This window comes from Prionailurus viverrinus, chromosome E2, assembly GCF_022837055.1.
Source record: "Prionailurus viverrinus isolate Anna chromosome E2, UM_Priviv_1.0, whole genome shotgun sequence".
Classification (NCBI taxonomy): Eukaryota; Metazoa; Chordata; class Mammalia; order Carnivora; family Felidae; genus Prionailurus; species Prionailurus viverrinus.
Window position 1 is genome coordinate 17,408,736 of NC_062575.1, and position 23,390 is coordinate 17,432,125.

The 23,390-nt window shown below is 37.8% G+C and overlaps 1 pseudogene; it reads left to right on the forward strand.

Moving 5' to 3' along the window:
* Nucleotides 1–1,583: 1,583 nt before the first annotated feature.
* On the forward strand, nt 1,584–13,692 carry LOC125153207 (UPF0711 protein C18orf21 homolog; annotated as a pseudogene).
* Nucleotides 13,693–23,390: the final 9,698 nt, after the last annotated feature.

Consider the following 23,390-nt stretch of genomic DNA (forward strand, 5'->3'; position numbering starts at 1 on the left):
TCTAAGTGCATTAAGATACACAGTCTTGCCCCTTTTTTAGTTAATTATAACCTGTTTTCCCATCACATTTCCAGATTCTGTGTAACAGATGGTGAAAATGTCTATTCTGAAGGCCTATAAAGTATTCCTGTTGAAGAATAGTGGCTATTATTCAGCGTCCCCCACATAAGAGTTGGAATACTCAGGGTAGGGTGCGAGGAAAGGGGGGCCACATGCAGGCAACAGGGTGGAAAACAGAAAGCAAATCCTCAGGGTGCTAACAGGAAGAGAGGGTACTCCTAGAGGAATTAAAAGTGAGCCCCACCAGGAACCTAGGGAAATCATCTATGCAGAGAAAGAAATGACTTGTTTGAAATTCATTCACACTGGCAGGGTCAATAGAAAAATTTCAATGTAAATAACGGGAGACCTTAAATGTGTGTTTGCTGAATGCTGAAGCATTGGGGGCAGAAACTAAGCAGAGGTTTCTGCAGTGGCCAAATGTTTCCTCTTATCACAGCAGAATGGTCATTAAAAGAGAAGCCCTAAGAATGTCTTGAATATAGATGAAGGCCAATCAGATACCCCTGTGAGAGATTTTTAAAGATTTTTTTCTATTCTCCGTTGTATTCCATTTGGATTGGATAAGATTTGGGGGAGTGATAATTTGTCATTATCTTAACCTCGGAATTGAAGCAAAATTTAAAGGAATTAATGCGGCTTTTTCCCTTCCCAGGAGCATCTTCACCTTTATACCACCAACTCTTCATTCGTCATCAGCAAGGGGGGACAGTTATTCAGAAAACAATGGCAGGAGCTCCACAGCACTGGGGGTTTAATGTTATTTCTGTCTCCATAAAATCTTCAATAATTTGTTTACGACTTCTAAAATTCAACAACAGTGTGCAAATGCAATTCCACTTATGTTAATGTGTGCTTCCTTCTCGCATATCAGATTCTGAATAAAAATTAGGCAAGTACTCTGTTTTGAAAATATGTAAGATGTGAACTTGCAGGGAGGAAAAAAAAAAACCTCGAAATGCACTATCCTATCAACCACATTTTTTTTAACTTAATAACTTAAGTGAACTGTTAGTGAAATTACAACCTGCTTGTGACACAATAAATTTACAACAAAATTCACTCCATAAATTATTCAATTCTGTGACTGCAGTCAAGGAGAGAAATATCGCCAGGAGCAGGTGATTAGCATGTGAAAAGAAAACCCATCTCCCCACCAAAACAATCACTGTCAAAGCCTCCTATTGGAGTTTTGTAAAAATTACCATTAAGAACACACACTTAAGTCTTTGTAGTTACTTTAAAAGGGCCAAGTATTTGATTTACATTATATTCATTTGTTCTTTCTTCAACTGTCTTTCTCCCACAAACCATAACTGCCTCAATAAATGCTTGCTCAATCAAGTGTGCATTAAAACAAAAGAATTTAACTTCAATAAAAGTGATGAATCAGAGCCAGAAGTTAACTTTTCCTTCCTCTGTATATCTGGCTACCGGTTAGGCAAAGTAGAAATTTACATTTGATGTTCCACAGGGGAGTATTAGCAGATTCTGCTGTGAGATGTAGGGGTCCGGGAGCCAACATGGTCCAGAAAGAATCCTTGATACATCTTCAGCACAAAAAGGATGGTTTTATTAAAGCACGGGGACAGGACCAGCGGGCAAAAAGAGCTGCCCTGGGATTGTAAGGAGTGAATGATTGCACACTTTCAAGTTGGGAGGGGGTTAGGGATTGCCTAAAGCCTCTAAGGAATTTGGAAGCAAGGCTTACAGGACCTTGAGGGGCTAGCTGCTAAGATAAAGTTCATTAGATCCCTCAGATGTATATCAGAGGGCCATATACTTGGAGGACGACTGCTCACCTGTATCTTGGGGAGGTAGAGATAAAAAAGTTTCTAAAGGGATTTTTCTATGTTAAAGACTTACAGGATCCTGGAGGTCCCGCTACTGTCAAGGTAAGGTTGCCTTTTGCGTCTAGCAAAGTATTTACAATGAGGCAGTTGAGGTCCTGGAGGAAGGTCACTCTGCCTGCCTCAAGTACTTGTTAATGGGCTGCAAGTTGTAAGTTTGTTTTCTTTTGCCTTTGTTCTCCTCAGTTGCTATTGTGCGGTTGGTCATATTTGTACATTTTTGCATAAATCACCTTTCTTCCTAAGTCAAGAATGTGGCAGGGCACCTGGGTGGCTCAGTTGACCGACTTCCACTCAGGTCGTGATCTCATAACCTGTGAGTTCAAGCCCTGCACTGGGCTCTGTGCTGACAGCTTGGAGTCAGTAGAACCTGCTTTGGATTCTGTGTTTCTCTCTCTCTCTCTCTCTCTCTCTCTCTCTGCCCTTCCCTCACTAGTACTCTGTCTCTCTCTCAAAAATAAATAAAAACATTACAAAAATTTTTTTTTAAATCAAGAATGTGGCTATCCTCACATATTAATACATAAATTGTTTTCAGTTCAGCAGATGCCTTGGAATTGGGTTTTCTTTAGAGGCTGTTCTTTTTCTTGTAATGCCCCCAATTTCGAATCCGAGAGACCACCAAGGAGCCGATACCAATGCAAACACACAAGGGTTTATTTGCAAGCTCGAGCTTGGGCCCAAGTATACCTGACACAGCGGAGCAGGGACTTGGACCCCTAGGTCAAGAGGCGTAGCAGTTTTATAGGGACCAGTGGCCAATGAGATTGTAACACACACAGAAAGTTGCATAGTCATGTCAGTCCACATACAGATGGCCAACTGAATTACAATTTACCCTATAGTAACTGTTTGAACTAGCCTATCACTCTGGTCAGAATTGGCGGGCAAAAGGCAGGGTTTACATTCTTTGGCGTTTAGGGGTTCCACATTCCTATATGAGCCGGTTTCCAGGAAGGGTGTGCTCAGTGGCTTGACTAGGGTGGGGAGTGTCTTAAGCAATAAGTAGGTCATGTGAGGGTCATACATGAGATGGTGGGTGTAGCACAAAATGGAGTTAGTCTTGCTCTGCTTGTCCAGGGGTAGGGGATTTTTGTTAAATTCCTTGGGTCCCACGGACCCAAGTAGTGTGTGGCAGGCAGAATAATGGCCCCCCAAAGATATCTATGTCTTGTTTCGCAGAACTTGTGAACACATTATCTGGAAAAGGGAAATTAAAATTGCAGATGGAATTAAGGCTAATAATCAGCTGACCTTAAAACGGAGATTACACTGGGAATTCTCAATGTAACCACTGGGATCTTCAAATGTGGATGAGGGAGGCCCAGAGTGAGTACCAAAGTGACATGGTATGAAAAAGACATATATGGATATTGTGGGTTTCCAAGACGGAGGAAGGGGCCATGAGCCAAGGAATGTGGACGGATTCTAAAAGATGGAAAGTCCAAGAAAACAAATTATCGAAGAAACACAGCCTTGCTGACACCTCAATCTCAGCCCAATAAGATCCATTTCAGATATGTGACTTCCCGAACTATTAGAAATCTGCGATATTTTAAACTCTCGAGTTTGTGTTAATTTATTAAAGCAGCAATAGGAAACTAAAATAGAGTATTTAAATAGTACTCTCTATTGTGAAAGGCAAATGGTGTGAGAGAGGAAAAGAATTCCGCAAATTGTTAGTATTTGTTCATGAAGGAAATCACAAAAGACCTGTAATTTTATATAACTCTTCTTTCTTAAGTATTTATTTATTTTTCAGAGAGAGAGAGAGAGAGAGAGAGAGAGAGAGAGAGAGAGAGAGAACACAAGCAGGGGAGGGGCAGAGAGACAGGAAGACAGAGGATCCAAAGGGGGCTCTGTGTTGACAACAAAGAGCCCAATGCAGGGCTCAAATCAAACTCCCAAACCATGAGATCATGACCTGAGCTGAAGTCGGATGCTCACCCAACTGAGCCACCCAGGTACCCCTATATAACTCTTCTTAAAATTACATAGTAAGAAATAATTTGAATGGTATATTTATTTTAATTGCTATTACAGTTCTTCCATTTATCAGAAAAATTATTTAGTGCTTATGGATGTATCTTCCACTAGTATTGGAATAATTCACCCCATGTAAAGCTACTCTTTCTTTCTTGGATAATACCTCTTTCTCATCAGCTACCAGCTGGCATGTGCTTTGTGTTTTGATACACAAAAGCCATCTAAAAGATCACCTGTACTTACAAAAGTAAATTCTTGTTAGATAGTATAGGACAAAGAAAACTTTCCTCGATCCTCTTAGGATTTCCTGGCTGGGCCTAAAAATTAAACTGACAAAAACAAATGAACAGGATAAAAATGTAAGTATTTATTTAATCTAAGTTTTGCCCTACACTAAAGCATTCCTAAGAAAATGAAAGACCTGAATAAGCAGTCAAGCCTGAGTTTTTATACTAGGTTTGATAAAAGTCAACAATGATGGGAATACTTGATAGGGCAAAAGGGTATGAGCTAAAAATAGTAACTGGAGGAAACTGAGCAAGGCCTGTTGGTATGGACTTCCTCTCAGCATTCCGCCATCTTGGCAGATAAGAGTTTCCTCTGGGTGTAAGAAGGGCACCTCTCACACGAGGATCTTAGTACCTTCTTCAGGAAAGAAGGGAGAGGTCACAAAGTCCTTTCTGTACCAGCTATTTCTCAAATTACTTCAGCTTAAAATTTGGTGTCATATTTTGGGGTAGTGTGTTCTGAACCCTGTCAATTGTCCAGCAGGGACGAAAAAAGACACAGAATCACAAAATGGAAGAGCTGGAAGAAACCTTATGTGATCTAGTTTAACTTCCTTAGCTTATCAGAAAAGCAATCAGGATTCAAAAGGTGGAATTCTCTTCCCAAATTACATAATCTGGGGTAGAAGTAGCTTTAGAATACTGGCCCAGATCTCTTTTAATAATGCACAATGCCACCTATATGGGTCATTCAAATCAACCTTTGTTAACCCAACAGATATTTATTGAGCACTTGTCGGTATGTTGGGCACTTGCCTTAGGCAATGCAATGAGATTGCAATTATGCAATGAGAAGCAAGAGAGACAACTACATAGTTACTATGTAGTTATTCATATAACAGAGGTAACTATGGTAACTACTTACTATAAGTTAATAGTTCATTGGGAGCAAACAGTATCAATAAACAAGCAAACAGTGTTCTATTGAATATGTAACATATTCATGTGATATAGAAGGACTAAGGGCCATCTCAGAGAGCTGACCAGCAAAGAGCTTTTAAAATAGCTGAATGACAACAAAGAGCCAAGCAGAATGGGAAATGAACATTTCAGGCAGAGACTCAAGGTTGTGGAGGAGAAACTTAGTTCTGGAGGAATGTACTGAAAGCCAGTAAGGTGGGAACTTGGCAATGAGGGTGAGTGGGTAGATGGGAGATTTAAAAAAAGGAGGGAAAAACCAGGTTCAAGTTCTGAAATCATTTTGTGTTACATGTAACTATGGTCATCTCTACTTATATTTGCCTTGACTTCCATGTTAAGATGTGAAACAAAGCACCTAATATTATCAAGTAAATATGAACTCAGATCTATCCCCCTGCTTCATGAAAAAGGCTTAGGTTCAAAGAAGTCAAATCAATAAAATATGATTGGATTATTGGCACTCATCAGTGACACTGTGCTAGGTTTTATAAAGTAAAGGCTCACAAGAGCTCTTCAAGATAGAGATCACATATTTAACTAAAGGAAATTAAAAAAAAAAAGAGTCAGGTGTTTCTTAGCATGAGAGAAGTCAATTAGTATTTCCTGAACACACACTATCTGCCAGGCACTCCAGTAGGTGCTTTACCTACACTATCACTATTAATGCCCCAGTAAACACCTGCATGTCCCAAGCACTTTGATGTTAAGTCAGTGGCTCAAGATTGCACTCTTAGGAGAAGAAAGGCAAGTATACACTGGTCTGTCTGCCTCCAAAGGTCACACTTTCCCCATTAGGCCATGTGCCACACACATTGAACAAAAGATTCCCTACATAAGTCACATCACCTCATTCTCTTCCTGTATGAAATGACATGTGGGACTAGATGATCTCAAAAATCCCTCTTACCTCTAACATTCTGTGATTCCGTGATCCTATTACATTGGCACAGACTGTCCTCTCCCATTCTTGCAACCTCTGCACCTGGAAATTTCCTCCTCCACAAGTTGTACTGCAGTTGCTACCCACCAATGAGGAATGTTTCCTTCCACCAAGAAATCAGATTCTTGCCTACACCTGCGCAACACCAGAGAAAGCAAACCAACTTCCCCCTGTGGCAAGGGGAGCGCAATAACGGGAGTCTGTATTAGCTGACCATGTTTCTCTCCCATTTATTTCCTGCTCACTAAATGACTATCAACCATGTGACAGTCATTCTCAACCATGTTTGTGGGTTGAGACACCATGATGAGGAAAATTCACAGATCAACTTAAAGTACTGTTCTCAGCAGCTTAATTTGAAAATGTCAGTACTTCCCTTCTCCCTACTGGGCTCACCTTTTTCAATTCTAAGTCAGATAGCAGCAAATACAAAATTTGCTTCTAAGTATAAACTGTTTCTGGGGAGTATAGTTCTCTGCCTCACAGACTTCTCACCTGAAAAATAAAATATTCAATGGCAGATGATAATTAAGTCAAGTTTCAAGATTTGGTGTGTAGGTAGCTAATCATTTTTCCTTGGTATTAAACAAATTATACTTAATATTCTGGAACAAAAATTAAATATTTAAGTGTAAAAGTCATTATTTGTTATAAATTTAATTATTAAGAATAAGGTGCATCATAATGAAAGAATCAGTTCTGATTATTCTGTAAGGCAACACTAGGACTAAAAAAATTCAGTGTTTCTTCTATGTACTGCTTTCCTTGATGTGTACAGAAGTTTTTCCGTGCTCTGGGAAAATCCTATGTGTCTTCCAAGTCACCACTTGTAGTAAGCAGTTGCTATTTTTGCCTGCTTAGCATCCTGCAGGTGGGATTTCCTTTAGATATCACTCTACTTCAATGCTCTGTGCAGTGGTTCAGGTGGTTCAAGAGGATTATAACTCCAGATCCAGGAGCAAGTGATGCCTTGCCAATCAGCATACATCCTCCTAACAGTGATGGGCACATAACCCAAGTCTAATAGAGCTTAATTCCTAGTTTGCTGCTGGAGAATTCAAGATAAAAATGATCTCTTCCCCTGGAAAATGTCTATCAGTCTGGAACCATTGGGAGCTATCCCGCCAACACATGTAAGAGTTTACCTGAGCACAAACCAACATAAGACAGCAAAGAGGCAGAGAGAGTTTGGTAAGTCTTGGTGATGAAATCTGAACTCCTGGATCCACCTGCACTAAAGCCCACTTGGACTTTTCAGGCAGTTGAGACATCATTCCCTATTTGTTTATATTAGTTTGTGTTTTTTAGTACTTGCAACCAAAAAATGTCGAAATATCCCATTTTATACTACAGTGTTAACGTAATATCCTTCAATCATTAAAAGTCCATGAAAGTCAACTAAGTTTGTCCATAGAAAAGATACACAAGTACTCTTAGAGAGATAGGATTCTTTCCACCAAAAGAAAATGTGTTTACAGAATTACTCTAGAAGAACTACAAAGCAGTATCTACATTCCCATCACTAGCAGCAGAAGAAAATTATGGCTATTCTGTTAAAATAGAAGTTCCTCTATCCCTGATCTCATCCCTCATTTTCATTTTAAAATAAAATTTTGGGGTGCCTGTGTGGCTCAGTCGGTTAAGCATCTGCCTTCGGCGCAGGTCATGATCTCATGGTTCATGGGTTCAAGTGCCACATCGGGCTCTCTGCTGTCCATGTAGAGTACACTTTGGATCCTCTGTCCCCCTTTCTCTCTGCCTCTCCCTCGCTTGTTCTCTCTCTCTCTCCCCCTCTCAAAAATCAATAAATAAAAATTTATTTAAAATAATTTTCTTTGAAAGGGAGAGAGACAGAGTATGAGTAGGAGAAGGAGAGAAAGAGAGAGGGAGACACAGAATCCAAAGCAGGCTCTAGGCTCTGAGGTGTCAGCACAGAGCCTGACACAGGGCTTGTACTCACAAACCATGAGACCATGACCTGAGCCAAGTTGGATGCTTAACTTTCTGAACCAACCAGGTGTCCCCCATTTGCATTTTTAATAAGTCAACAGCATGTTTTCTAAAAAGATATTCAAATTATGTGTATACATACTATATCCTCCCATGTAAAAACAGAAAGCCTTCCCACTAGAGCACTTTGTCTTTAATTGTACAATGTGGAAATTTTTATTTTTCAGTCTTTTGGGAACAAGACTATTACAGACTAGTACACATAACTGTAAAAACAACCTGAATCTGGATATCTCAACAAGCAGTGAGATCACAATCCATTTGTAGAAAAATGGGCTGATAGACAAAAGCGAGTACACAATGCCATAAAGGCAAATCCCACATAGTCCACCCAGGGGAATATTTCAAAAGGTAACATAGAGAACAGATGGGGAAAGTGGTGGACATAATCTGATAACATTAAGTAGATCACAAGATAACAATAATGACACCATGCATATATTAGGAAGGGCCTGTTCTCCAACAATCACAAAGTCCTTTTCCAACTCCTAGGTCAAACACCAGTAGTCAGAACTGATAATGAAAAAGCATGATTCTTATTTTTCCTGTATTACAGACCTGAAACACTCACATTCTAAGAAATTGGCCAAATGGAGGCATGCATTGTGGAATATCTCTGATTAGACATTAAAAGACAACCACTGGAATAAAACATGCCAGGGAAGAAAAGAACACATCAACCCACACAAGAGAGGAATCCATTTTGTTCAACAATTATATTGGTGTACAAATAATGTATTTTTTTTTAATTTTTTTTTCAACGTTTTTTATTTATTTTTGGGACAGAGAGAGACGGAGCATGAATGGGGGAGGGGCAGAGAGAGAGGGAGACACAGAATCGGAAGCAGGCTCCAGGCTCTGAGCCATCAGCCCAGAGCCTGACCCAGGGCTCGAACCCACGGACTGCGAGATTGTGACCTGGCCGAAGTCGGGCGCTTAACCGACTGCGCCACCCAGGCGCCCCCAAATAATGTATTTTTTAATGACTGCAGTGTAATGTATATTCCTGTAGTAACCACAAGGAATGGCCACCACATAGGAAATACTATTTTTAAGTAGTAATATTTGAAATTTTGTGACATTAACTTACCTTAAGATTGGAATTTCCTGACCTAAAGTGAAGTTCTTACTCTGGGGGAGAAACGTAGCATATGGATTCATGCAGAAAACCTCACAGTGGGAAATGTAGTTAGCATACAAATATAGATGATCCAGCTTCTATGAAACAAAGTTGAACTACTGTGCCTATCTGTGGTTCAGAGTAGAATAGGAATACATGTAGGACTTCTGAGCAGGAAATTCTTTACTTGCAGACCCTATTTTCTAGTGGCCTTGGTAGGGTATGTTATCCTGCACACCCAGAAGGGCACCACCTCCACTTTATGCACATGAAAGAAAGACCAATTCAATAAATTAGGTATGGCCCATTCAGGATTCACAGCTAAGATCCAGCTCCATAGTCACTTACATTTGTAATTCACTTTGCTTTCCTAATCTTGAATCCCCCGGGACCACGTACCATTCTCAGACCCAGGTACAACTGTAGTCTACAGCACTCACCCCTAGGTAATGCCAAATTTGTCCAGGAAGTTGTACTGGCCTTCTGCCTTTGCACAACCATGTGCCACACTGAGAGCATGGCCTTGTTTCCTGAATGCCTATTTGAGGCACAGACATCATGACTCGTTCTCAACAGTACCTCTCTCTGATGCCTAAAACTGCCTTGCATACTCTCAGCACTGACTCTATTCTCTATCAAATCAGCAGGCTGGAATCAAGACACAAAAAGTGGCCAGGAGCATGCTCGGCAGGTATCAGCATGGAAGATGCTCCAACATTGGAAGGGACTTCACATGTTCAGTGAACTGCTGGGAGATGACAGAGTCCATTTAGCAAGGGAACTTGTACAAATCATCATCATCATCATCTCCAACCTGAGCCACTCATACTCACATAACCGACATTAAGATGTTTGAAATCCCCAAAATTCCAGTATATTTTATGTTACAAACACAGTTTCGAAGTAAAACATAAATTTATGTAAATTTCCTTTTACAAAAATGTAAATGTTTTTTAAAGAATTTTCAACACATGAATTTAAGCAAAGTGGGTTTGGTTTTTTGCTTTGTGTTCTTGATTTGTTTTGTTTTAATTAGGAAGATCCATTTCCATTTTCTGAGCATTCGGGTTAATTGTAGCTTAAAATTATGTACATATTATAGTTATCTGCTGAATTATAGAACATCCAAAACTTAACAGTATACAGCAACAACCAAGAATCTCCAAAATAAGGAGCCTACAACCAAGAATCATTGAACATTTTAGGAAAACCAACATCACAAAAGAAAAGGCATCAAACAAGGGAAGAATTGACACATGAAGAAGCTGAAACCCTCATACTTTACTGTGGCATAGTAAAATTGTGCGGCCACTCTGTAAAACTGTCTGACAGTTGCTCAAAATGTTAAACCTAGAGTTACCATATGAGTTAGAAATTTCACTCCTAGGTATATACAAAGGAAAATTGAAAATACATGTCAACACAAAAACTTACAAATATTCACAGCACATGTGTCCAACTGATGAATGGATAAATAAAATGTGGTGTATCTATACAATGAAATACTTTTCAGCAATAAAAAGGAATGAAGTTTTGATACATACTACAACATGGATGAAACTTGGAAACATTAACATTACATTAAGAAATCAGCCTTTTGGGGTGCGTGGGTGGCTCAGTCGGTTGAGGGTCCAACTTCGGCCCAAGTCATGATCTTACAGCTTGTGAGTTCAAGCCCCGCGTTGGGCTCTGTGCTGATAGCTCAGAGCGTGGAGCCTGCTTTGGCTTCTGTGTCTCCCTCTCTCTCTCTGCCCCTAACCCACTCACATTCTGTCTCTGTCTCAAAAATAAATAAATATTTAAAAAAATAATTAAAAAAAAAAAGGAAATCAGCCTTTAAACAAATAATCCAGTGAAGAAATGGGCAAAAGACATGAATAGACACTTCTCCAAAGAAGACATCCAGATGGCCAACCGACACATGAAAAAATGCTCAACATCATTCATCATCAGGGAAAGACAAATCAAAACCACAAAGAGATACCACCTCACACCTGTCAGAATGGCTAACATGAACAACTCAGGCAACAACAGATGTGGTGAGGATGCAGAGAAAGAGGATCTCTTTTGCACTGCTGGTGGGAATGCAAAGTGGAAAACAGCCTGAAGGTTCCTCAAAAAATTAAAAATAGAACTACCCTACAACCCAGCAATTGTACTACTAGGTGTTTATCCAAGGGATACAGGTGTGCTGTTTCAAAGGGGCACATGCACCCCAACGTTTATAGCCACACCATCGACAATAGCCTCTGTAAACAGCCCAAATGTCCATCGATGGATGAATGGATAAAGAAGACATGGTATTTATATACAATGGATTATTACTCAGCAATCAAAAAGAATGAAATCTTGCCATTTGCAACTACCTGGACGGAACTGGAGGGTATTACACTAAGCAAAATTAGTCCGAGAAAGACAAATATCCTATGACTTCACTCATATGAGGACTTTAAGATACAAAACAGATGAACATAAGGTAAGGGAAGAAAAAATAATATAAAAACAGGGAGGGGGACAAAACATGTATCACTCTTAAATATAGAGTACAAACAGAGGGTTGCTGGAGGGATATAAAAACAGGGAGGGAGGATGGTCTAAATGGGTAAGGGGCATTAAGGAATCTACTCCTGAAATCACTGTTGCACCATTAATATTTTATATTATATATTTTTTAATATTTAATATTTTACATATATGTGTATAATGTATATAAATTGATATATATTTATACATGCACAAATTATTTATACACACACACAAACATATGACAGAACATTGCATTCATAAAATAAGAGCAGGCAACTATGAATAAAAACAAATTAGAAATGAAATAAGCAAAAATTTGTCACTGAGACAAACAGATCAATGGAACAGAATAAAAAGCCTTGAAATAGACCTACATAAATACAGCCAATTGATCTTTGAAAAAAACAGCAAAAGCAGTGGAGTGCCTGGATGGCTCAGTTGGTTAAGTATCCAATTCTTTATTTTGGTTCAGGTCATGATCCCATAGCTCATGGGTTCAAGCCCAGAGGAATGGAATTCCCTCTCTCTCTGCCCCTCCTCCACTCCTTTTCTCTCTCCTCCCTCTCTCTCTCTCTCTCTCTCTCTCTCTCTCTCTCTCTCAAAATAAATAAATAGCAAAGGTAATATAATGGAGCAACCATAATGTCTTCAACAAATTGTGCTGAAACAAATGAACATCCACATAGAAAAACATAAAACTAACACAGACATTATGTTCGTCACAAAAATTAACTCAAAATAGACCACATACCTAAATATAAAATACAAAACTATAAAACTAGAAGATAACGTAGAAGAAAATCTAGATAACCTTGGGAATGGCAGTAACTTTTTAGATACAACATCAAAACCACAATCCATGAAAGAAATAATGGATAAGATGAGTTTCATTAAAATTTAAAACTCATGGTCTGAGAAAGATTTACCAATAAAAGGAGAAGACAAGCCACAGACTGTGAATAATGATTGCAAAAGACACATCTGATAGCGCCGGGATGGCTCAGATGGTTAAGCAACCAACTCTTGATTTCAGCTCAGGTCATGATCTCATGGTTCATGAGTTCGAGCCCCACATCACACTCTGCCCTGATGGTATAGAGCCTGTTCGGGGGCTCTGTCTCTCCTCTCTATGTTCCCCCACTTATGCTCTCTCTCTCACTCTCAAAGTAAGTAAATAACCATTAAAAAAAATAAAAACAAAAAGACACATCTGATAAAGGTATACTATCCAAAATAAACCAAGAATTTAAAAGTCAACAATAGGAAGGGATTCAGAGGTCAAAGTCCAGCAGGCTGCCAGATCCTGGAGTCTCCTATCTTGCAGGGAGCAGCTTCCAGCAGCTATAGCCAAGAGGCAGAAGCACTACTTTGAGGCTACAGCATGGCAACTACAGGAGAGCTGGCCAGGCCAGGCCCACTGTCTCCTCTGGGTCTACAGTTCCTCACACAATGATAACATCACTTTTGAAGGAACATGTGCACACTGTTTCCGGTTGCTCATCTTGGATAACTCTCAAGAGTACCTCAAACCCAAATCCAAACTGCCACCCAAAATACAGAAACTTCTTAGCGAGAGGCAAGAAAATATACACTCAGTTTTAAAGAAGCAAAAATTGAGAAAAAATACAAAGACCCCAAAAGTGTGTTGATTACTTGTAAAACATGCAACAGAACAGTTAAATATCATGGTGAAAGTAGAAGCTTTCTATCCACACTGAAGAGCAGTCCTACCACTCCTATGACTAAACTTGGCCTGAAGACACCAGAAAGACTCTGAGTTCTACAAACATAAATCATACGTGTGGTTCCAAATGCAAGAGCCCAACCTTGATATTCAGGACACCGACATCTCAACACTCAACACTCACTTGCTCCTCAAAGAGTGTGAGCAAAACTAAGAAACACTTCTCTCAATTAAAAATGTTGCTTAGCCAGAGTGAATCCCAAAAGAATTCAAAGGTGGACTTCAGAAATTTCTTACTATCTTTGTAAAGGGTACGCTGTGAAAATAAATGTTTAATGCAACTCTGAAACTAAAGGTAGTAAGAAAAACATCTGTTTTAAAGCTTTACTTATTTAAATACATGGATACTACGGTCCAGGAGCAAACTTCTCTGGGCATTTCTCAGTGTTTATGGAGAAAATACTTCATTAAAATGAATAATTGAGGGGCGCCTGGGTGACTCAGTCAGTTGAGTGTCCGACTTCGGCTGAGGTCATGATCTCGCAGTTCGTGGGTTCGAGCCGCACATCAGGCTGTGTGCTGACAGCTCAGAGCCTGGAGCCTGTTTCAGATTCTGTGTCTCCCTCTCTCTCTGCCCCTCCCCTGTTCATGCTCTGTCTCTGTCTCTCAACAATAAATATATGTTAAAAAAATTTTTACATGCATAACTGAAACCTGTCTACCTCATAGGGTGGCTGTGAGGATCAACAATATATGGAAGGTCCTTGTAAACAGCAAAGACATTATGGACATTGAGTGGTTATATTATTATTTTCCTTTCCCTTAATTAGCACATTAGTCATTTTCTTTCATAAGGAAATTGAGACCTTTATGAGGGAACCTACTCACTCCTTTCTAGGTGTCTGTTATTGCTAATTCAGGAAAAGGATCAAGTGTCCTTGTTTTTCCACAATTATCTGCATAACTGTATTAGAGTGCTGAACATGATTCCTGTTTTGCATACTAAAGTAAATATATGGATCATTCTTGATTGTAAATCATTCAGATACCCAAAATTTCATATTTTACAACTTTCTGTTGTTCCTAGTAATATTTTATCCTAAGTGGCATTTCATTTGCTCTGGTGAAGACTTATTTCTATGCCTAAAATTTACAGCAAAATATAACATAGTAACAGTTTAACTATCTTAAACCTTTTCTGGAACATAGATATACCAAAATGATAGACTGAGGTTGTATTCAACCTGTCTTTTAAAAATTCTTTCAATAAATAATTTAGATACTTTCAACTACAAAAAAGAAGTCAACAATAGGAAAGCAATCCAATTAAAAATGGGTTAAAGACCTTGACTCCTCACCAAAAAGGAAACATATATTAAAAATATGAATATGAAAAGATGTTCACATCATATTCCATATCAATGTAAATTATAACAGTTATGAAATACCACTACACACCTGTTGGAATGGCCAAAATCCAGAACACTGACAACGGTAAATGCTGGTGAGGATGTAGACCAACAAGAACTCTCATTCACTGCTATTAAGACCACAAAATGATACAGCCATTTTTGGAGACATTTTGGCAATTTCTTACAAAACTAAACATACAATTATCATACAACCCAGCAATCTTGCTCATTGGTATTTACCCAAAGGAGGTGAAAACATATCCACACAAAAAACATCTGCACTCAGGTGTTTATAGCATCTTTACTCATAATTGCCAAAAAACTTGGAAGCAACCATGATGTTCTTCAGTAGGTGAATGAACAAACTAAGTACATCCAGGCAATAGAATATAATTTAGCAGTAAAAAGAAATGAGCTATCAAGCTATGACAGGACATTAAGGAAATTTAAATGCATATTACTAAGTGAAAGAAGGCAATCTGAAAAGGCTACATACTCTATGATTCTAATTACATGACATTCTAGAAAAGGCAAAACTTTGGAGAGCATGAAAAGCTCAGTGGTTGCCAGGAGTTGGAGGGTAAGAGAATGAGGAATATGAGGGTTTTAGGGCAGTGACAATACTTTGGATGATACTATATTACCATACAATAATATATTCCATATAATATTACACATACATATTATAATAATGAATATATGTCATTACACACTTGTCCAAACCCATAAAATGTACAACACCAAGACTGAACTTTAAGGTCAACTATGGACTTTAAGCAGGATATGTCATTACAAGGTCAGGTGGTAAGATATGTACCACTCTGGTGGAGTTGATAATGGCTTAAGCTAGGCACATGCTGGGGTCAGGAGATATATGGGAAATATGGGAAATCTCTTTACCTTCCACTTACATTTATTGTGAACCAAAAACTGCTCTTAAAAAAATAAAATCTTTTTAAAAATCACTGAAATTAGGGGCACCTGGGTGGCTTAGGTCATGATCTCACAGCTAGTGAGTTAGAGCCCTACATCTGGCTCTGTGCTGACAGCTCAGTCTCTTGCTCTTTGAAAAAATAAACATTAAAAAAAAAATCAATGAAATTAAATCCTCAATTGGTTATCTAAAATCAAAATGGACAAAGCTAAAAATTAAAATATTCAAGTTGAAAATATAGCCCAAGAATTCACTCAAAACACAACATAAAAACCTCAGAGATTAAGGAAGAAAAAAGATTTATAAGACAGATCCAGAAACTGTAAATTTGTCTGCTAGGAGGCAAAGAAGAAAAGAGTGAGAGGGGTGGGGGAGGTAACACACACACACACACACACACACACACAAATTCTGCCAAGTTTTCCTAATGTCAAAGAAAAGCAAATCCTAAAAGATTCCAGATAAAGTTCTGCCTCCATTATGAGAACTGCCAATACATGTGCCACAGAAGATGCCTTGATTTAAGAGCAGCACTAGGAGTTCCATTCCATTTGCCCTTAGATCAAGGATTCCACAGAAGACTACCCAAGATTCAACAAACCTGGGCACCCAGGGCCATTTGGGTAAGATTAGCACCCTGTATTCCTTTATCCCTAACCAGCCTCTCCACAGAGAGAATATGCAGAGTGTCTACCACATGCCAGATGCTGGGCAACAGTAACAGCTATACTCTCTATCCTCTCCTTTTCCTAAACCTTCTAGAATATAGTGTTCTGATAGACTGTGGAACACATCTCTTAAAGAGGTGAAGAGATGAAGAAGCTTGAATATTTGATCTATTGACTTCCAAACCTCACTGGGTGAAGGGGCCACTCTGGAACCAAGAGTTCCACAGGATACCCTGTCTCGTCTTCACAGAGGCCAAGAACACCCTCCCACAGTTAGTGAATGTGCTTAAGCAGAGAGAGCCAGGAAGCCTGACTTATGGAAAATAACTGTCCACAGGTGACCTCTGGGGCAGCTGGGGGGATCTGGGTAGATGAGTGCATGCAGGTGCTTATCTATACACACATAAAATCAGCCCTAAGGTCAACTTCTGATATAATGTAGAAACATTGGGAGTATTAATGCTAACGTTAGGCACAAAGATGTCATCACCATATTTAACACTAACTTGAACTAACGCAATTAGGCTAGAGAGAGAATTGAGAGGTATAAGATTGAAACAAGGCAAAGCTATCTCTATTTTGAGATATGATTTTGTATCTGTAAACCCAGTAAATCCACTAAAATACCACAGCAAAATACAAGATAATTCAATCAGGTGGCAGTATATAGAATTAAAAAGAAATCAATACACTCTATATAATAAAACAACAGTTAAAAGGTATAATGGAAGGAAGAGCCTATTCACAGCTAGGAACAAGCTTAATATGAAATGTGCAAAACCAAATGACAGGGGAAAAGAACTACTACCAAAGGATAAATAGTAATATGAAAAAGAGATGCTGTATTCTTGGAAAGAAAGACTTAAAAGTCAATTCTCTCTCAGTTAATTTAATGCAATCCAATAAAATACCAACAAGGTGGGGGTTTTGTTTGTTTGTTGTTTTGTTTTTACCTAAAACTAGACCAACTGATTCTAAATTCATACAGAAAAATAAATTTTAAAATATCTAGGAAAACTCTGAAGAGAAGAAATGTAAGAAATAGACCTATTAGCACACTAATTAAAAATGTGTAACTGGTGACTGAAGAGACAGGCCAAAATGGCCATAAATAGACCAAACAGACCAAAATAGGGCACTTGGGTGGCTCAGTCGGTTAAGCATCCGACTGCAGCTCAGGTCATGATCTCATAGTCCATGAGTTTGAGCCCCACTTCAGGCTCTGTGCTGACAGCTCAGAGCCTGGAGCCTGCTTCAGATTCAGTGTCTCCCTCTCTCTCTGCCTCTCCCCTACTCATGCTCACTCGCTCTCTGTCAAAAATGAACATTAAGAAAAAAATTTTTTCAATGGAGTGAGGAAGTCCCTAGAAGTTAGACTGCAAAATCCAAAGGCAATGTAAAATTGGTAAATTTGAATGAGTAAGAATCTTAACCTCATCCATGCCCCCCCCCAAAAAACAAACAACAACAACAAAACACCATAAGCAAAATTAAAGTCCATGACTAATCTGGGAAGAGAGAAATTTAAGATTTATATTATAAAACCTGATCTCTCTAATTTATGAAGATTACCTAGAATTCAAGAATACATGAACAACAATCCAAAATAAAAGTGGACAAAGGATACAGAGTCCTTAGTAAAAACAAAAAAAAAACATACAAATCACCATAATTTTGACAACTGTTAATGTTGGAGTGAAACAGGCTCAGAGGGTACACTGCTAATGGGAAAGTTAAATGGTACAACCCTCATGGAGAGTAATCTAGCTATCTCTACTAATAATACAGATGCATTTACCCTTCGACCCAGCAGTCTTACTTCTGGGAATCTATCCCAAAGATATAACTGTACACATATAAAATGGCCTATGTATTTCACCTACCATTATACTTTCTAGCTCTATCCATGTTGTGTCAAATGGCAAGACTTCATTCTTTTTTGTGGCTGAATAATATTCCAATATATGTATTATACACACATACATGTACACACACACACACACACACCCGCTATATTGTACACCTGAAATAATGTAACACTATGTATTAACTATAATGAAATTTAAAATTAAATTTTAAAAATCCTATTCAGAAACGTTATGTAGTATACCCCTTTTTCTATAACAAAAAGGAAATAGAAATACACCTTTGCTTTTCCTTTCCTTTGAATAAAGATATATAGAAGAGATAACCAGAAATCTCATAAAAATTTGTATCTATAGAGAGGAGAACAGGCAGGAGAGAAGAGATAGAAGAATTCTAAGTGCATTTTTTTTTAATTTTTTATTATTACCTAGAATAAGAAAAATATTTTAAATATTCCAGAGAAAAAAATAACACACATGAAGACATGGCCTAAAAGGAAGTAAAAACTGAAATTATTTCAGATTTCTGATGAAACAGTATCACTAATGTTCTAAGAGAAAAGGATTTGAACCTAAAATTCTACAGGCCTAATTATTTTTCAAAATAAAGACATTCTCAGACATATAAGATTTCAGTTTATCATATACAAACTTTCTCTAACAAGAATTTCTCAAAAAGGTACTCCAGAAAAAAAGATACAGAGAGGTTGGATATAAAAAGCAAGGGTGAGCAAAGACACCAGCAAAATTAATCAAATGTCACTACATGTTGATCTGAAACAAACAAAAATACTTTAACAACTTGGAACTCAAGACGTGAGAAGTGCCAAAGAAGATGGAAAGTGAGGTAAGTAAAAATATATCAGATATTCACCTCATTCAGGAACAACAGGTACTTTACCTGATGGTCCAAAGATATATAATAAATGTGTTTGTTAAAGTTATCAATGTAACTAATAAAAGAAAATAAATGGGAAGTATAACTTACAAACCATCAGTGGAGGGGAAAAAATGGAATAAAATAATCCAATCAACCAAAATTAGGCAGAAAGGAAGAAAACAAAAAAAGGCACATTGTAACAAAAAACATAAATAAGGTAAGTCCAAACACATTGTAAGTATGGGTGGAGAATAATTTTCTATTAAAAATAGAAAATTTGGGGTGTCTGGGTGGCTCAGTGGGTTAAGCATCCAACTTCACCTCAGGTCATGATCTCACAGTTTGTGGGTTTGAGCCTCATGTCAGGCTCTGCCCTAATAGCTTAGACCCTGGGGCCTGCTTCAGATTCTATGTCTCTCTCTTACTCTTTGGCCTTCCCCCACTTGGGCTCTCCCTCTATCTCAAAAATAAATCAATACAAACATATTTTAAAAATAGAAAATTTGAAGAGAACACAAGCAGTGACATCTGTGACATGGCTGTACCAACTTCTTTCTAGATACGTCCCTTGAGGCAAAGGAAACAAAAGCAAAAATAAACTATGGACTTTATCAAAATAAGAAGTTTCTGCACAGTGAAGCAAACAATTAAAAGTAAAAGGCAACTTATGGAATGGGAGAAAGTATTTGCTATTAACCTATCTAACAAAGGGTTAGTATCCAAAATGTATAGAGATATAAAACTCAACACCCAAAAAACAAAGTATCCAATTAAAAATAGGCAGAAGACATGAATGAACATTTCTCCAAGAAGACTCCCAGATGGACAAGAGACACAAGCATTATTTATCATCAGGGAAATGCAAATCCAAACTACAATGAGATATAATCACACACCTGTCAGAATGGCTAAAATCAAAAACACAAGAAACAACAGCTGTTAGGGCACCTGGGTGGCTCAGTCGGTTAAGTGTCCGACTTGAGCTCAGGTCATGATCTCATAGTCTGTGAGTTTGAGCCCCGCGTCAGGCTCTGTGCTAACAGCTCAGAGCCCAGAGCCTGCTTCAGATTCTGTGTCTCCCTCTCTCTCTGCCCCTCCCCCACTCTGTATCTCTCTCTAAAATAAATAAACAACAACACAAAAACAAGTGTTGGTGAGGATATGGAGAAAAAGGAACACCCACGCCCTGTTAGTGGGAATGCAAACTGGTACAGCCATTCTCAAGAACAGTATGGAGGTTCCTCACAAAGTTAAAAAATAGAACAATCTTATGATCCACCAATCACACTAGTGGGTATTTATCCAAAGAATACAAGAACCACTAATTCAAAGGAATACATGCCCCCTTACATTTAAGCAGCCTTATTTAAATAAGCAAGATATGGAAGCAGCCCAAGAGTCCATTGATTGATGAATGGGTAAAGAAGATTTAGTATATATATATACAATGGAATATTATGCAGCCATTAAAGAGAATGAAATCTTGCCACTTGCAATGACATGGATGGAGCTAGAGAGTATAATGCTAAGCAAAATAAGTCAGAGAAAGACAAATGCAATAGGATTCCCCTCATGTGGAATTTAACAACAAAACAAACAAAGGGAATAAACTAGGAGAAAGACAAATCAAGAAACAGACTCTTAATTATGGAGAACAAATTGATGGTTACCAGAGGGGTGGGGCATGAGAGAATTGATTAAACAGGTGATGGAGGTTAAGGAGTACACTTATCATGATAAGCACTGGATCAAGTATGGAATTTTTTGAATTATTATACGGTACACATGAAACTTATATAACACTGTTAGTTAATTGAAATTAAAATAAAAATCTGAAATAGAAACTTTCATTTTACAATAAAAACTCCATAGGCTGTATGTAAAACACGTATCTAAAATAAGACAACACAGAAATAGTAACAATAACAGTGTAAGAAAAGCTATAGTAAGTAATTCTTAGTATCAGAAAAAAATACAAAATTTTAGCCAAATGCACTAAAAAAACAAAAAGAGCACATCAACTTTGGGGTATGTCTAACAACACAGCTACCTGGAACCAGCAGATAAAAGAGATGAAGAAAAACTAAGAATATAGAATATTTAAATAATCTAATTAACAAGTTTGATCTAACAGATATAAAATAGAACATTAAGCACATTAAAGAACATTTTTCTCAAAAAGTCAGGGACTCTCACAAAAGAAAATTGATAACACATTAGGTAATGAAGAAAAAATATCATCAACTCCCGTAAAGCAGAAATCATATAAGGCTTATTGACTGGACCCAATAAAATAAAATTAGATTCATCATCAAAAAGCCAAAAATATCTATGGACTCAGAAACTGTAAAACCCTTTGACAATAACTCTTATATTTAAGAGAAAAATCAGTATAGAACCTGTAAACTATTTTAAAATGACTTGAGACCCAAGTAAAACCTGTAGGATTCAGGTAAAACAGTTTTCAGAAAAACTGAAATACACTCATTAACCTTGCTCGATTCTTGTCATCTTTCCCAAAGAAACATTTCCACTGTGCACAGAAATATGCACAGAGGTTTTAATTGCACCATCGTCTGTCATGGTTAACATTTCTCTATTTGGACACTTTGTTCTTTCCAGATCTTTCTAGCTCCACGTTATGGAATATTACACAACAGTTCAACAGAATACAGTTCTAAGTATTGAAATGGAAAATTTTTCAAGATGTAATATTAAGTGAAAAATTTTTAGGGGCGCCTGGGTGGCGCAGTCGGTTAAGCGTCCGACTTCAGCCAGGTCACGATCTCGCGGTCCGTGAGTTCGAGCCTCGCGTCAGGCTCTGGGCTGATGGCTCAGAACCTGGAGCCTGTTTCCGATTCTGTGTCTCCCTCTCTCTCTGCCCCTCCCCCGTTCATGCTCTGTCTCTCTCTGTCCCAAAAATAAATAAACGTTGAAAAATTTTTAATTCATGCAAAATTATTACATATACTTTTATGTTAGAATAATTTAACAAAAATGAAAATTAATGTATTTCTAGAGGTACATATCTATTTGACAGAAAAAAATGTCAGGAAGAGTAGCTGCTAGCCAGTGTGTTACTTTTAGGGAAAAGAGTAGATAAGAGGAATGACCGATGTAACATTCAATTAAGTGTACTACTTTTTTAAAAATTTTTTTAAAAATGTTCGTTTATTTTTGACAGAGAGATACAGAGCATGAGTGGGGGGAGGGGCAGAGAGAGAGGGAGACACAGAATCGGAAGCAGGCTCCAGGCTCTGAGCTGTCAGCACAGGGCCCAATGTGGGGCTCGAACTCACAGACCACGTGATCATGACCTGAGCTGAAGTCGGAAGCTCAACCGACTGAGCCACCCAGGCACCCCTTAACTTTTTTTTTTTTTTTTTTTTACAACATTAGAGTATTTATGTAAAATCTGTGGAATAGAAAAAAAAGTTACCTATGTGAATTATCCTAAAATCATCATATAGGATTCCTCTCTTATAGACAGATTTTGCAGGAACCATTTATTCAGCTTACATAATTTTTTGCTCAGGCAAGTTTTTATTATTGAAGCTAGCCTTTTTTTTTTTTTTTTTTACCATTTACAATCTTAGGTGAACATAAGGCATTAGATGATTTTCATTGATGTGTTTAGTTATATCAGATTTCTAAATTATCAGACTAGAAAGACAGCTAAAATGGAAAGGGGAGAAGCCTCAAATAAAGCACAATTTTACAAATCCTTTTTATTAATAATCACAAGGGTATCATCTGCAAAATAAATCTTCAAATCCTTAAATTCATCAATGTCAACATATTTTAAAGTCTGCATCTCAGGCTCACATTTAATACAAGGGTTTCTTTTAAGAGAAAACTCATCATTAACAGCACAAGATAGGAACCAAAATGTAAACTATAAATGTAAGAACAAAATAAAATGTTACATAAACAAAGTAAAAAGTGTGTACCCCTTTTCTCTAACTATACAACAAATTATTAAAATAACTCTCAGATACACTGGTTGTTAAACAGGGCAGCGGAAGTGTGAATAAGAAAGATACTCTAATTTAAACAAAATTAATAAAGAAATGTTCTGCATGGTTTTTTTTTCCTGTTTCTACTTCTAATCATTTATCATGCAAATGAAAGCAGTAATGGAAAATGTAAAGAAAACAAATTCTGCAATATACCAAAACCCATATCCAGCAAGAGATAAGATTGAATATCAGAAGGAAGGGGTCTGAAAATTAGCTGTCTGTACAATG